Here is a 15312-nt window from a genome sequence, read left to right as displayed (position 1 = left end):
TATCTTAAATGACCTTGATGCTGCAGAGCTCGGAAATAGAGTACAGCCTCATCATGCCTACAGGCAGGATTGGGGCCGAATGAGTTAATATTCTGAGAAAACAGCATGGACCCTTATCTGCTGCTGCATTATGGGAAAGCAGATCTGGGTATAAGCTGTTGACAGTTGGACACATGCTATAAATAGACAAATATAGCAGGATTTGTTTAGAAATGTAACATTATATACTAGCTGAAGAAGAGAAGCCATATGCCTATTTCATTAAGATACTAAACGTTTAGAATGAAGCAAAACTGCAAGCTTCTTAGATGAAATGTCAACTTGCTTATGATGAATAAGATCTGTACATGCTCATATGAAAGTACTAAGGTATATAGAGGATAACATATGTACTTGCTTTAAGTGGAGTCAAACTGCAAACAACAAGGATCCTGATCTGCTGTAGCATAATGTGCCTGCAGATCCGGGTCTATGTTGTTTGTTGTACTGAATACTCCTAACAAACTGCATAGATCCAGATCTGCCAACACATTATGCAATGGCAGATCCGGGTTGGTGTAGTTTGCAGCTGGACTCATCTTATAAGCAAATATATATGATAATTAATGGTATCATTGGTAGTGACATTATTTAGGATGGATCAAAATCAGTAAGCCTTTAAGATTTTTTATTTTAGCAGAACACAGGTTGCTGTCCTTTAACATTACTAGAGTCGACAGTGTCTTAGAAGCAGATGAAAAACCTATGTCCATTATCTACCAGTTTAGCACCATTCAGCCTTTCATGTGTTGATGTGCCATTAAACACCAAACAGATTACAAAGAAACAAACAAATATACCAGTTTCTGCCATACTTTGCTCATGTGTAATGCATGCTTAAATGCAAACAGTGAGCACCACTGCTGTAACACAATGTTCTAACAGATTACGCTCTGTGTTCTTCATTCCTTTTTGTGATACAGAGCACTGTGATATCAAACAAAGAGCATTGTGATATCAAACAAAGAGCATTATGATATCAAAGAGCATTGTGATATCAAACCATGAGCATTGTGATATCAAACAAAGAGCATTGTGATATCAAACCATGTGCATTGTGACATCAAACAAACAGCATAGACACCATGAACTGTTGGCATCTTGAATGCTAGTACATCTTGATCGCTGAGTGCACAATATAATACTACATGGGCAAATACACTGTATATGTTTTAATTCCCACTGGTCCAATGAAATAGGATGATTTTCTTTCAAATATTGTGATTTGACATGGTTTCTACAACATACAAAATTCCCTCACTACAGGGCCCTTCTTTATTTTAAAATATAAACATGGTAAGAATCCCATTTTATTTAGTGGTGGTAAAATTGTATGCATAGTGTACATCATTATAATGTGGTCTCACTATAGTACAGTATACTCCATGACTCCCATGGACAGCATTATAAGGTGGTTTCCATACAGAACAGTATACTCCATGGCTCCCATGGACAGTGTTATAATGTGATTTCACTATAGTACAGTATACTCCATGGCTCCCATGGACAGTGTTATAATGTGGTTTCACTATAGTACAGTATACTTCACGGCTCCCATGGACAGTGTTATAATGTGGTTTCACTATAGTACAGTATACTTCATGGTTCCCATGGACAGTGTTATAATGTGGTTTCACTATAGTACAGTATACTTCACGGCTCCCATGGACAGTGTTACAATGTCGTTTCACTATAGTACAGTATACTCCATGACACCCATGGACAATGCAATGGATGAGGGTAGTGCTGTATGTGACATTTCACTAAGTTGTTTTTACTTACATGACAAGACAGTGGTAATGCATGATGCATACAATCATGTCTACTTATAATTGCCATATTTGCGAAGAAGATTATAATTTATGTACACAGTTTGATCGACATAGTATTTCTATTAACTCTGTCAAGTGAACACTAAAAGAAGATTTTTGAATACATGCATCTAAGATAAACATTGACAAAAAGTCTATCAACCATTAATGGAAAAATTTTAAATAATGAACTGTGTATGTTAAAGGTTTAAATCTCAAATTTACTGTGTCTATTAATTCTGTAAAATTGTTATCAATTAAATTTTGAGTGAATGAGGAATTAAAGCCAATTGTTATTATAATTTTCAGCTCATTTTAACAATAAAATTTTAAAAATTTTCTTAAGACTTCTTCATGTGAAAAATTAAAGTACAAAAATATGTAATCTTGATGTATTGGTTGTATATGATATATCTAAGGGTAAATAAGATTTACAGTTAATATGTCAATCTCAGTTTTGAGTCAACCTGAGTAATAAGCACACCAAATATCATACATTATAGGCGATATATTAACTTCAATTTTGAGTCAACCTGACTAATGAACACACCAAATGTCATACATTATAGATAATATATTAACTTCACTTTTGAGTCAACTTGAATAATGAACACACCAAATGTCATACATTATAGACAATATATTAACCTCACTTTTGAGTCAACCTGACTAATGAACACACCAAATGTCATACATTATAGACAATATATTAACTTTTGAATCAACCTGGCTAATGTACTCACCAGATGTCATACATTATAGAAGATATGTTACAGTAACCTTACTTTTGAGTCAACCTGACTAATGAACACACCAAATGTCATAAATTATAGACAATATGACCTCACTTTTGAGTCAGCCTCAGTAATAAACCCAATCAATGTCATACATTCATACATGAATGCAGACAGAAACTCAGGTTTTGACAAAGGTGATAATAATGCCTTTACCCATGGTAAATGGTAAGGCCAGAATCAGAACTTCATCTGACTACTGCAAGGCTGCATTCTTTTGTTGCATCAATATAATTATACAAAGATATTTTGTATATTAGAAAATGAATACAAATGATGCACTGAGAAATTGTTTTTGGCAAATAAATTTTGTTGGTCAAATGTCTGATCTAACGGCTTGGGAAGTAAACATGGATGATCTGATTAATATATTGCAGAATTTTTGTGTCCTTCTTGCAACATAAAAATAGGTTTAGAAAAAATAAAACAGCAAAGAAACCTAACCAGACACAATTATGAGATAATTATAAGTACATGAAGTGCAATTAACTACTACAGCAAGTTACGTATGTCATTACCTGCAACAAATGCAATAAATAATACTTAAAATTAGATTTTGCATCACCAAACTCTTTAGTAAGACCTTGTCACAGCTCTGGGTTTTTTATGTGTCACAAAGCTTGGATGGGTAGGTTTGTAACACCATGTCTCAGCTCTGGTTTTTATGTGTCACAAAGCTTGGATGGTTAGGTTTAATAGCATCTTGTCCTAGATTTGGTTATATATGTGACAAAGCTTGGATGGATAGGTCTGTAGCCACTAATGTCTCAGATTTGGTTTTATGTGTGACCTAGCTTGGATGGACAGGTTTGTAGCCACTTGCCTCTGATTTAGTTATACAGGACAAAGCTTGGGTAGATAGGTTTATTGCCTTTTGTCTCTGATTTGGTTATGTGTGACAAAGCTTGGAAGGAATGTCTCAAATTTGGTTTTATGTGTGACAAAGCTTGGATGGACAGGTGTATAGCCTCTTGTCTCAGATTTTTGGTTTTATATGTGACAAAGCTTGAATATTTGTTCTTTTCTATAAATGGAAAAAGCTTGGAAGAGTAGGTTTGTAGTGCCTTGGCTTAATTTGTTTTTTAAATGTGACAAAGCTTGGAAGGTAGGTTTAGTAGTTACTACCATAAAGTATGCATCAAGATATAATTAATCTTCAAAAGTGGCAGAAGCAGAAGACTTGCAGTGGCAATTAAGAAAGGAATTTAGTGAATTCAACACAAACATAAAACACTCAAGAAATATGCAGTAAATCATCATGTGCTCACACTTTTCTGTTTTTTTTTTTATGATCCTCCCCCATCCCATCCCCGATAACCCTCCTGTGGTCCCTTAATATGATGATGAAATAAATTTGAATTATTTCACGCAACTGTTACAATACATATTGCAGTATATTGCGAAGTATGTCTCTAATATTCTTGGATGCATACACCCATGCCTTGCATAGCAACAGTAGACCTGTCACTGCTCTCAAAAGGTACAAAGAAGTGAAGCAAAGGCAAAGACTATTTAAGAAAGGATAAATTACAACTGAGCACTGTCAAAGGATTCTATGCACTAAACATAATGCTGGTAGAAAATTGGTTTAAGTAATTAAACAGGTGAAAAATTTATCCTTAACTATTGTTTAACAATGTCATTTTTTCATGATTTTAGTTTATCTGTAACATTTCAATCACCCAATATAAACTTGCAAGGAACTAAATATTAATACAACAAAGAGAATTTAGAGTATAGAAGTATAAATATTACGAATTTGCATATACCATTTATACCATCTCTATACCATTTATACCACATCTACACCATATATACTACATTTATACTATTTATGCCACATCTATATACCATTTATACCACATCTATACACTTATGCCACATCTATACCATTTATATCACATCTAAACCATTTATACCACATCTATACTATTTATAACACATCTATACTATTGATATCACATTGATAATAATATTTTTCTAGTCTTAGATATTTCCTATACATTGCACATATTCCAACTGTTTCAATGTGTTCCTTTATTTTGACTGAACAATGAAAAAAGTCAGAAGAATATGAGTGACTGAGGGATACTAGAAGCAAATCTGTGTTTATAAGTTTGTCTTCCTTTAAAGGGACAATTTATTACAAACTTGAACAGAAAAATATGATGTATATTCATTTCTGGGAAATGCATTTAACTAAATTTTAAAAAAGTTGAGAAGAAAAAAAACAATATCACAGAACATCTTGTTATCCAAAGAATTCAAGCTGGCAAAATTAAAACTTGTCTGAATGCAGGAACAAAAACTGTTATCCTCATTGAATAATGTAGTTTATAGTGACATACCCTGTTAGAATATGTCACAATGCCAAAAATATGTTAAGTTTTTATGATAGCTGATAAAGAGTGATTGAGATTGCTCTGAGAAATATTTTACAAATTCAATCATAGTCATAAAACTGTCAAAAGGTCAAAATTTATTAATGCCATACTTAATGACAACACTGAAAGGATTGTATTTAGGATAATTACCATACATACCTGCTTATAAGCTGAATCAAACCACAACCACCAAAAATCCTGATCTGCATAGCATAATACACATGCAGATCAGGGTCTATATTATTTGTTCTATTCATTACTTTTAACAAACTGAACAGACCCAGATCTGCCAGAACATTATACGATGGCAGATCTGGGTGTTTACACTTTGCATTTCAACTTCAGAGAACATACAGTATATCAAACATACAATAAGTAATTTGGGCACATTATTCTGTTATATGTAACAGCACAATCATTGCCTAACAATTCTGAAGGTGATAAATACATGACATAAGCACTGAATTAAATGGCCAAAAATGCAAGTCTTGTTGACTACATGCATGTGACATGTGTACTGAATTCCAGCCTTATGTAGGGACAGTCACTGAAGCTAATACTATCGAATAAGAATACCTTGTCATTGTCTAGCTAAATTGTTGCTGATGCTGTTATTGTAGGGTTTAACGCAATTTTTCAGCACATGATAGGCTATACATGGTGGACAGTATTAATGGTGGAGGAAGAACCCGGGAAAACCCCCGGATCTAGCTAAATTGAAGTGTGCTTTGTGCTAACTACAAAACATTTTTACCTTCAGTTAGTAAAAATTCAACATAATTACAATCATATTTTAGTATATTATGAAAATAGAACAGCACTGTCAGGACTGTCATATAAAGCTGAGGGTGGATATGTTCTGCCAGATTTACTTCTAAACCTGGCTAGTTATATGACAGATTTTGATTATTATAATGATCTGACCCCATATCCCTTTATACTTTCTCTGAATCCACTTCTACTTTCTTTGAATCCCCTTCTAATTTCTTTGAATCCTTGCTACTTTCTTTGAATTCCTGTCAACTTTATCTGAATCCCTTCTACTTTATTTGAATCCCTTTCTACTTTCTTTGAATCCCCTTCAACTTTCTTTGAATCTCCTTTTTACTTTATCTGTAATCTCCTTCTACATTATTTGAATCTCCTTCTTCTTTCTTTGAATCCCTTTCCACTTTCTCTGAATCTAATTGTACATTCTTAGAATCCCTTTCTTCTTTCTCCAAATTTCATTCTGCTTTCTTTGAATCCCCTTCTACTTTCTTTGAATCAACTTCTGTATTCTCTTAATCCCCTTCTAAGTAACTTCAAACATAATTATACCCCTGAAAATCAATGGGTATCTATTCAATATCACCTATATTGAACTCTCTGTATCGAGTTTGCAAGACGGTGAGGGACAATACAGTATTTTACATTGTGTTTGCAAGACAGTGAGGGACAGTACAATAGTTTACATGGAGTTTGCAAGACACTGTGGGACAGTACATTACTTTACATGGAGTTTGCAAGACACTGGGACAGTACAGTACTTTACATGGAGTTTGCAAGATACTGAGGGAGAGTACAGTAGTTGACATGGAGTTTGCAAGATACTGGGGGATAGCACAGTAGGTTACATGGATTTTGCAAGACAATGTGGGACAGCACAGTAGTTTACAAGGATTTTTTTCACAAGACACTGGGACAGTGCAGTAGTTTACATGGAGTGTGCAAGATTCTGGGGGACAGTAGTTTATATGGATTTTGCAAAAACACTGGGTGTGTTTGTGTGTGTGTGTGATTTGGATTTTTAATCTAGCTGTAACAATTTTTCAATCATATTGCTATGATGTCTGCAGTGTGACAGTTTATAATAATGTCTAGCACTGAGCCATCATGTTGCAGACATGTAGCATGATGTCCCACCCAGTCACATTATCTTGACACCAGGCAGACCAGTCTTAACACTAACCTCTTAATTAATGCTCAGCACCAAGCGAGGCAGCTGTTAGTACCATTTTTGTAAGTCTTTTGTATGACTTGGCCGGGGATCGAACCCATGACCTCCCGCATCCAAGGTGGATGCTCTAACCACTAGGCCACCGGAGCTTTCCAAGACACTGGGAGACAGCATGGTATTTTACATAATTTACATTTAGATTATTAACCAATTTTCTTTTAAAAGTTTGAATTAATAAATGGTCACAGCACAAAATGGAATTTGGATGCAAATTTTACAATGAAACTTAAAGATTTAATAGCATTAAAATTTAGCACATATGAGATAAAAACAGTATGATACATCCAAGATTTGTATAATAATAAACTCAAAACAAATTTAAAGATAAATATTTTTAAATTTGAGCAATAGTTCACTTTCAGACAGTTTTGTTATTACAGGGCCAAGTCATTGTTGAAACTGTGTCAACAGTTACTTTATAAAGTTCAAAAGAATAATGCCAGGTCTGTACATCACCTGTTTTGGTTTTGTAGGTTCAATGCTAATTTTCAGCACATGATACATGACAGCTAGTTTATTTTGGTGGAACCTGGGAAGACCTCGGGAACTGACCCACAGTTAGCTACTGGCAAACTTTCACTCATACCTACACTGGTCGAGCCAAAGACTTGATCTCACAAGGGAAAAGGTGATATGTGTGAGCGGTCTGTAAAGGCGAGTGTCTGAGACCACTCTGCCACCAGCTGTATATTATAAATTCATGAATAGGATTAGACTTTAGGTCTCTGTGTTAATATCAGAAGGACAAAATCTACCGACTTTGAAAAACAAACTCTATTGATTTTGAACAATATACTAACCAGGGGGATATATCCACATTGTCAGCTTGGATAAAGGCTCAATCAGAAGAACAGAATAAGCTGGGACAAAATTTTTAAATCATTGTTACACATCGTTCAACCAATCTTGACATAGTCAAATTGAAAACACTGACAGAATTGTAAAATCATCGTTACACATCATTATATCAATTTTGACATAGTTAAATTGAAAACATTATATTCTGGGCATACTGTTTGTTTAAACTGATGAAACTATCTGAGAGATTACTATTATGTATAACCTAGTGTGAACATTTGAAGACTATTAAATACTTCATACCCCCTACTGGTTGATGTGCTGTTACAAGTCCTTGATTCCTCTGATAATTTTGTAAAACTCTATATTTTGTTGTTGTTTTGTTTGTATACTAATACATTCACAACACAGTGAAGACTGAAGCTATTTTGGTTATTTGACTGCAAAATAATCTTTTCTATCATTCTGTCATTTTGACTTGTAGCAGCTAGTATAGCGGAGAAATGTACGCTTATATGTTATAACTTCTGACAGTAAACTGCTTTCCGTCAATTTTTTTTCCTTTCAATCACTGCACTCTAGAAATAAAAATATTGAGGGATGCTGAAATAGATTATTCACAAAATCTGTTTAACTTCAAATTCAATCCCCCAAATCAAGAGGATTCTTCCTTACCCAAAACAGAGTAGATCAAAGTATTCAGAAACATACCATTTCTTCCAATGAGAAAACAAATAAAACTGGAGAAATGATGAGTGATTTGCACACGTAAATATACCCCAGCCTCTCCCACATCACACCCCTATGCCAGGACAGAGATGAATAGGTCATGCAGAAAAGCATGTAACTCTTCTGATAATAATGCAAGTACTGTTGCCAACATGCAAATCTTCTGAAAATAGTTAGTACTATTGCCAAACATGCAAATCTTCTGACAATAGTGCAACTACTATTGTAAACATGGCATATCTTCTGACATTTGTACAAGTACTATTGTCAACATGCATATCTTTTAACAATAGTTTAGTTGTCAGTATGCATATCTCCTGTAAAAGTGCAAGTACTATTTTCAACATGGCATATCTTCTGACAATTGTACAAGTACTATTGTCAACATGCATATCTTTTGACAATAGTTTAGTTGTTAGCATGCATATCTTCTGACAATAGTGCAAGTACTATTGTCAACACAGCATATCTTCTGACAATTGTACAAGTACTATTGTCAACATGCATGTCTTTTGACAATAGTTCTGTGGTCAACATGCATATCTTCTGCCAACTGTGCAAGTACTATTGTCAGCATGCATATCTTTTGAAAACAGTGGAAGTACTATTGTCAACATGCATATCTTCTGATTATGATAATAACGTGATCAAAATTTAGAGCCGTCCACAAGGAACTGCAAGAGTTGTTGCATTAACAAAATCCTGTAATATTTTGCATAACTCAATCATCCTTTAAAATTTGTGTCATTTTTGCCTGCAGTGGGGATAGGAAACAAATTTTTCAGGGTTACTTCTGAATATATCCAATTATGTCTGCTTCTGAGAGATTTTTATTTTGCTGGATGCCAAGGTGTATAAAAGATGCTTTCCATTGGCTGTTTTGCTTGTGCATATAAAGAAGGGTAAAACTGGACTGGGGGGGGGGGGCATATTGGACCCATGATTTTCATGTTATGGCCACTTTTTACTCTAAATCTTAGGCCCAAAAAGTACAAAATCTGCACACATATATATATAATTCTGAGAGAATTTTGTATTGTCAGATGCCAAGGTGTAAAAAAGATGTTTTGATTGACTTTTTCACTGGCAGATGTGCAGAAGGGTAAAAATTGTACTTACTTTTTCTTAGCATACTGGAACCCTGAGTTTGTGTCCCAGCCACATTTTATTCTATATCTCAAACCTATCCTACTTCTTGCATATTTCAACTGTTTCAAACTAGTCTGATTTAGATCTCAGGTCAACTGTTTCAGACTAATCTGCTTTAGATCTCAAGTCAACTGTTTCAGACTAGTCTGATTTAGATCTCAGGTCAAAAGGTATAAAATCTGGACATAAAACTGGTTGTAAAACTTAAAAGAAATCAGGTTTTAAAAATTAGGTTTTCTCCACCATATCTGTAATGTAAGTAGAAAGTCTATATTATTTGGTATCATTGTTGAGCAACATCTAATTTTCTGTAATACCACCATCTTTGGATAATCATGAATAATGTTGAGATCACAGAGCTCGGAAGTAGGATAAAACCTCATGATTTGTATACATGACACAGACAATTAATGAGTTAAGCCATTAGTAGGAAAGGGCATTAACTCTTACAAAAATGACAGCACAAAGATGTGTCCATATGTACGTATTTTAATGTCAATTGTATGTACTGTGAACGAAAAAACTAGATGTGCTAACAAGGCTGTAATATAATATATGGAGATGCAATTAAAAGGACAATAAGTAACAAAGTTATGTTGGCACCCCATGACTCCATTCCAGCTGATGCTGGTAAAGAGTTGGAGGAGTCACCCTGTTTTTCATATCTAAAGGTCATGGTTTGTGATTTATATGTATCCCCATCCTCCCAATTATGGATTTCATGTGTTATTTTGTTTTGTTTTTATTTATTTTTTAAATTATTTTTTAAAATATTATTTAAACAAATTTCCGTCAGGGTTGATCTTTTTTTCGTTTCACCATATTTCTTGAGTTGTCCCTGCATGTGGGTTCTGAGTTGTACTCCGTTCCCACTCGGTACGTAGGTCGGGGTTTCCATTCTCAGGTCAATACTTGTCTTGAACCCGACATGCATGAAACTTAGGATCATACTCATTTTCCCTTTGCAAAAGTTCAGGGTGAAAATTTCTGCTTCTATCCCCATTTCGTTATCATTATTATTTTGGAGCGACTTGCCATAGTCATTAAGTCCAGTGTGGTGCTGTTTGTGTGTGTTGTGTTGTAGCTGCATTTTTTTTGGATGGAAAGTGTGGGAACAAAGTGATTTTTTAATATACAAACACAAACTAAAGAGATGGGTATATAAAAACAAAATTTAAATGACCAAGGTTAGTTATTCCATATTTGCATAAGAATCTGCTTTTACGAAAGGAACATTAGAAAACTTGGATTTATCTCCCTTCTAGCCACTGCTTTACCCTGTACTTTGACAAATCTACTGGCTGATCACAAATAAATGAGTATGGAACTGGTTGCTGCCAGTTAAGACTAAATTTTGAGGTAGTGTATTAGATGAATTAGAACATATGAAAACTGGATGAAAGATGGCTGAAAATGAATAATGGATGAAAGATGGAGATGAATGAAAGATTGATAAAATATGGATGAAAGATAGACAAATGATGGATGAAAGATGAAAGAGGAATGAAAGATGGATGAAAGATAACTGCATCACCCAGTTGCATAACCAACTTGATTATTTGTGTTTATTCTAAACAGCAACACTTCATTTGTATTTTGTAACTTCATCTTATGAAAAAAATCGTTAAAATGAATTTTTAAATTTCCATTTAAAGCACCAATTATCTTTAACACCATAACCCCTGGATGTTTTTGTTGTTTTTGCCTGAAATTCGAGTAGGAAACACATTTTGAAAGCTATTTCTGAATAAATCCTAATAAATGAACTTCCAGGTGATTTTCCAATAACCTAATGCCTAGTTGTGTTAGAAACATCATTTTTCATTGGCTATTTGGCTCACACATGAGCAGAAGGGTCAAAGTTGGAGTTCTTTTTATTTTTTGCTTAACGGACCCATTGTTTTTGTATCAAGACCACTCTTTATTCGTAAAGCCCATCTTTTCATACTTTTTGCAAAGGTCTGTTTGCAGTTCATGCAAGTCTGCCTTAGCTCTGAGACCAAAAAGTCTGAAATCCGGACACAAAATCAGATTCTGACCAGGGGCAAATTTTGGGTGGGAAAAAATTGGATCCAAAAGATGAGGTTTTTCCCTCTGTATTTTGTAGTGCAACTAGAACTTCAAGATTATGTGGTATCATTGTAGAGCTACATCTGTCTACCTTTCTATAATACCACCCACTTCAGTGTATCATACATGAACTTGATGCTACAGAGCTCGGCAGTAGGCTACTACCTCCTGCCACGTAAGCTTGTCACCAGGGGTTAATGTGTTAAAGCTTTAATCACTAAAAGGTAAATGTGAAATATTACGATGCCTGTCATATATGCTTGCTTATAAAATAAGTCCAACTGCAAACTGCACAGACCCAGATCTGCCATCACATAATTTGCCAGCATATCTGGGTTTATGCATTTAGTTAAGGGTAGTCATTAGAATGAACAACATAGACCCTGATCTGCAGGTGCATTTTGCAACAACAAATCAAGATCTTTGTTGTTTGCAGTTTGACATGCCTTATAAGTGAATACAGATGGTTAATGTTCCAAGTTTAAGTTTGGAAGCAAAATGCTACTAAGTACAAGTATCAACAGAGCTAGGGTCTAATAATTAACTGACATAATTATACATCAGTGGAAACCTATACCAGTGACTCATTGTAAATATAACTTTATCATACCATACTGGATACTTCTTTTCTATTCTGCTCTTTGCTTGTCAAGCTTTTAAAGAAGCACTGCACTGCATACAATGTTGATTCTATTTAGACATACTGGTAGGTTAAAATATGGTTGCTTGCATTGTCAAGTGTAATTTGGGGCAGAGTTTAGACTGAATTCTCATTCTTTCTAGCAGAACTGAGAACTGGATTTTAGACCCTATGATATAGCTTTTGACTCTGACATGAGGGGCATTGGTATGCATAAACAGAAATGTTATCAGGAAATTGTGAGATTAATTACTAACTCTTTGATTTTAACAGCTTGTGTGATATTAATTACTGACTCTGAATTTTACAGCTTTAGGGGGTTAACAGTTACACAGACATGCCAACCCGTCTCAGTAAGGCAGTTGATTGACCAGTTTTCAGTAAGGTGTAACAAAACATCAATAACTGCTATTGTGAACCTGGATGATAAACATTATGTTCAACTGAAAAGTTTGTAAAGTATGCGTACTTTATTTACCACTAGTACAGTTGCACAAACTCTAGTTCCAAGCCTTATGCAGCTCAGTGGCTTGTTGCTATCTCTCAAATTTAAATTATTCTTGGAAATTCTTTTCCATTTCAGTTAAATTTTCACATGACGACGGCAATCATATTTCCCGCCACGAGACATACTCAAATTGGCACGTGATGTCCAATAAGCGTAATTGTGTCCTTTCCAGCTTTTATTCACAAGAATCTAAATTACTCCTTTTTATTCTTCTGTGTTGATTATTAACACTCTTCTAGAAGCTTATTTTCCCTTTCGTCATAACAATGCATCGCTTTCTGGATACCATTTTTTTAAATTCTATAATCAACAGATTGATCATGCAGACGCTTCGCATGAACACATAGGTGCAGTTTCAAGCATCTGGGGTGCTGCTGTAAATTTAGTCTGGTTCCCTGACTAATTTCACTACATCTAAGATGAAACCCGGATCAAAATAGAACACGGATGAACCAATTATCCGGATTTTTCGGCAACGATCATTCTTTCCGTAGTTTTTTGTTAGTATGCCGTAAGTCCATATTGCAAGGATAATTTTCGTAAAACTTACGGCAAAATTGTAACAGTTGGCAGGTCTGAGTTACACTCCTCCAATATTTGAAAAACAAAAATAAATAATGTTAACATTACCATTTTTTTCTTCTTCTTTTATGAAAATAATTGAGTATGACTAAAATGCAATCACATTTAAGACACCACATACAACTTTGATATTAATTTAAGTGTTGTGAACAGTTAAGTAGAAAATGTGAAAAGTGGAATAAATTCTGCATTCAAAATGATGCTACTCAACATTTATTTATAAAACATCGATAGTGTTGGAGCATCATAGAAACAGATCATATTCCAGTCATGTAATGTTCATAAGTATGACACTAATAAGGAAACATTTGTCTGTGATTCTCAAAGAAGATATGATGGGGACTATCATTTCAATGCAGTGATACACACAAAAATAAGTGTAATTCATCCAATATGAGATCATTATATTATTTACGTAGCTGACTCCAATGATTATTATTAGTCAATACAAGTGAAAGGACAGTTTAATATTTTGCCTTTTCTTCCTCCAAAAGCTGACATTTCTGTGAAAACAGGTGAATTTTGCATTATATCATCATGCTCAAGTTTGCAAAAGAATCAAATGGTACTTCTAAACTAATGCGCATTTCCAGCACATCTGTACTTAAAAGTTTCTGTGTGCATTATACAGAAAAAATATTTCCAATATTTACTCATTTTCTTTATCATATCCCATAACTAAAAGATCTTTCTACCTATGCATATATTACTAATGCTCTAGTAAAAAATTAATTGACACAAAAGTAATTATTTGACACAACAATCCATTATATATTTCATGCACAGCACTGCCATATACAAAATCTGGTGAAAATAGTGAAAGTGACAATTCGGCTCATGCATTGCATGTGTCCAAAATGCAAACAGTATAGACCCAGATCTGCCCGAGCTATGTTGCATGTTCTTTAATTTTTATCAATCACATAGACCCTAATCTGCCAGTGCATTATGCAACAGCAGATCAAGATCTATGTTGTTACACAGTCAGACAGGCTTTAAATGCAAGCAGAAATATAACTCAAACTCAGGTAACAATGAATAGGTAACACAATTCACTCGCAAGGTTACTAGTATGTAAATTTCAATGGGAATGAAAAAACAGGGGCAGAAGAATACATATTAGAAACATATCATTAAACTGAAAACAGACTGATAACCCATTGTAGTTAACAACTTGGATTAAAATCAACTCTAGATATTAAGTTCATCATTAACCACAGACAAGAATAAAAACAGTAGTCTGGATTTTGCTTTACATAAGGGGGACAAAATTGTAAAACTCTACCATTCTGTGTCTGGCAACACGACATGTAATCAGTGGAGGAGGCCTCTTTTAAAGGACACCTTTCTCAAAAATGGGGCTTCTATCTCATTAGAATCTCAATGAATTTATTTATCTTTCGAATCCAACCATTACAGGTTTGAATCCTACCACTGGATCATCCTGGACCAGCTACCATATGGTGTGCCCTGGAAACAAGGCATTTGTACTCCAGTTATTGTGCCACTAAATAATCTACGTGTGTTGCTGACAATGCTGTAAAACACCAAACCAAAGCAAACTGTCCATGCAGTCATATTTTATTTTGCACCAAGCATGCCCCATCCAGCCATCTTTAGAGCTCCTATGGAAGGCTTCTGTTGGTATGTTTTGAGGGATTTGATAGAATGATATAAAACTACTTACTAATTGAAATTAGTAATATACTTCAAGCTTGCTACCACTTCAATACTAATTACACGGCAAAAATGTAAGCTCTAAGTTTACGTGTAACAACACTTGCAAAGGAATATGACCCAAAATGAATT

The 15312-nt window shown here is 34.5% G+C and overlaps 1 protein-coding gene across 1 annotated transcript in view; it reads right to left on the bottom strand.

Annotated features, from left to right (window-relative positions):
- The window catches only part of LOC149806013 (uncharacterized), a 49187-nt gene that overhangs the window by 12342 nt on the left and 21533 nt on the right, over nt 1–15312 (bottom strand). The gene's annotated exons all lie outside the window — the stretch shown is intronic.

This window comes from Sinohyriopsis cumingii, chromosome 2, assembly GCF_028554795.1.
Source record: "Sinohyriopsis cumingii isolate HCF-2022 chromosome 2, ASM2855479v2, whole genome shotgun sequence".
In the NCBI taxonomy this organism is placed as follows: domain Eukaryota; kingdom Metazoa; phylum Mollusca; class Bivalvia; order Unionida; family Unionidae; genus Sinohyriopsis; species Sinohyriopsis cumingii.
The sequence above is the reverse complement of the archived record's forward strand: the minus strand, read 5'-3'. Positions and strand labels throughout refer to the sequence as shown.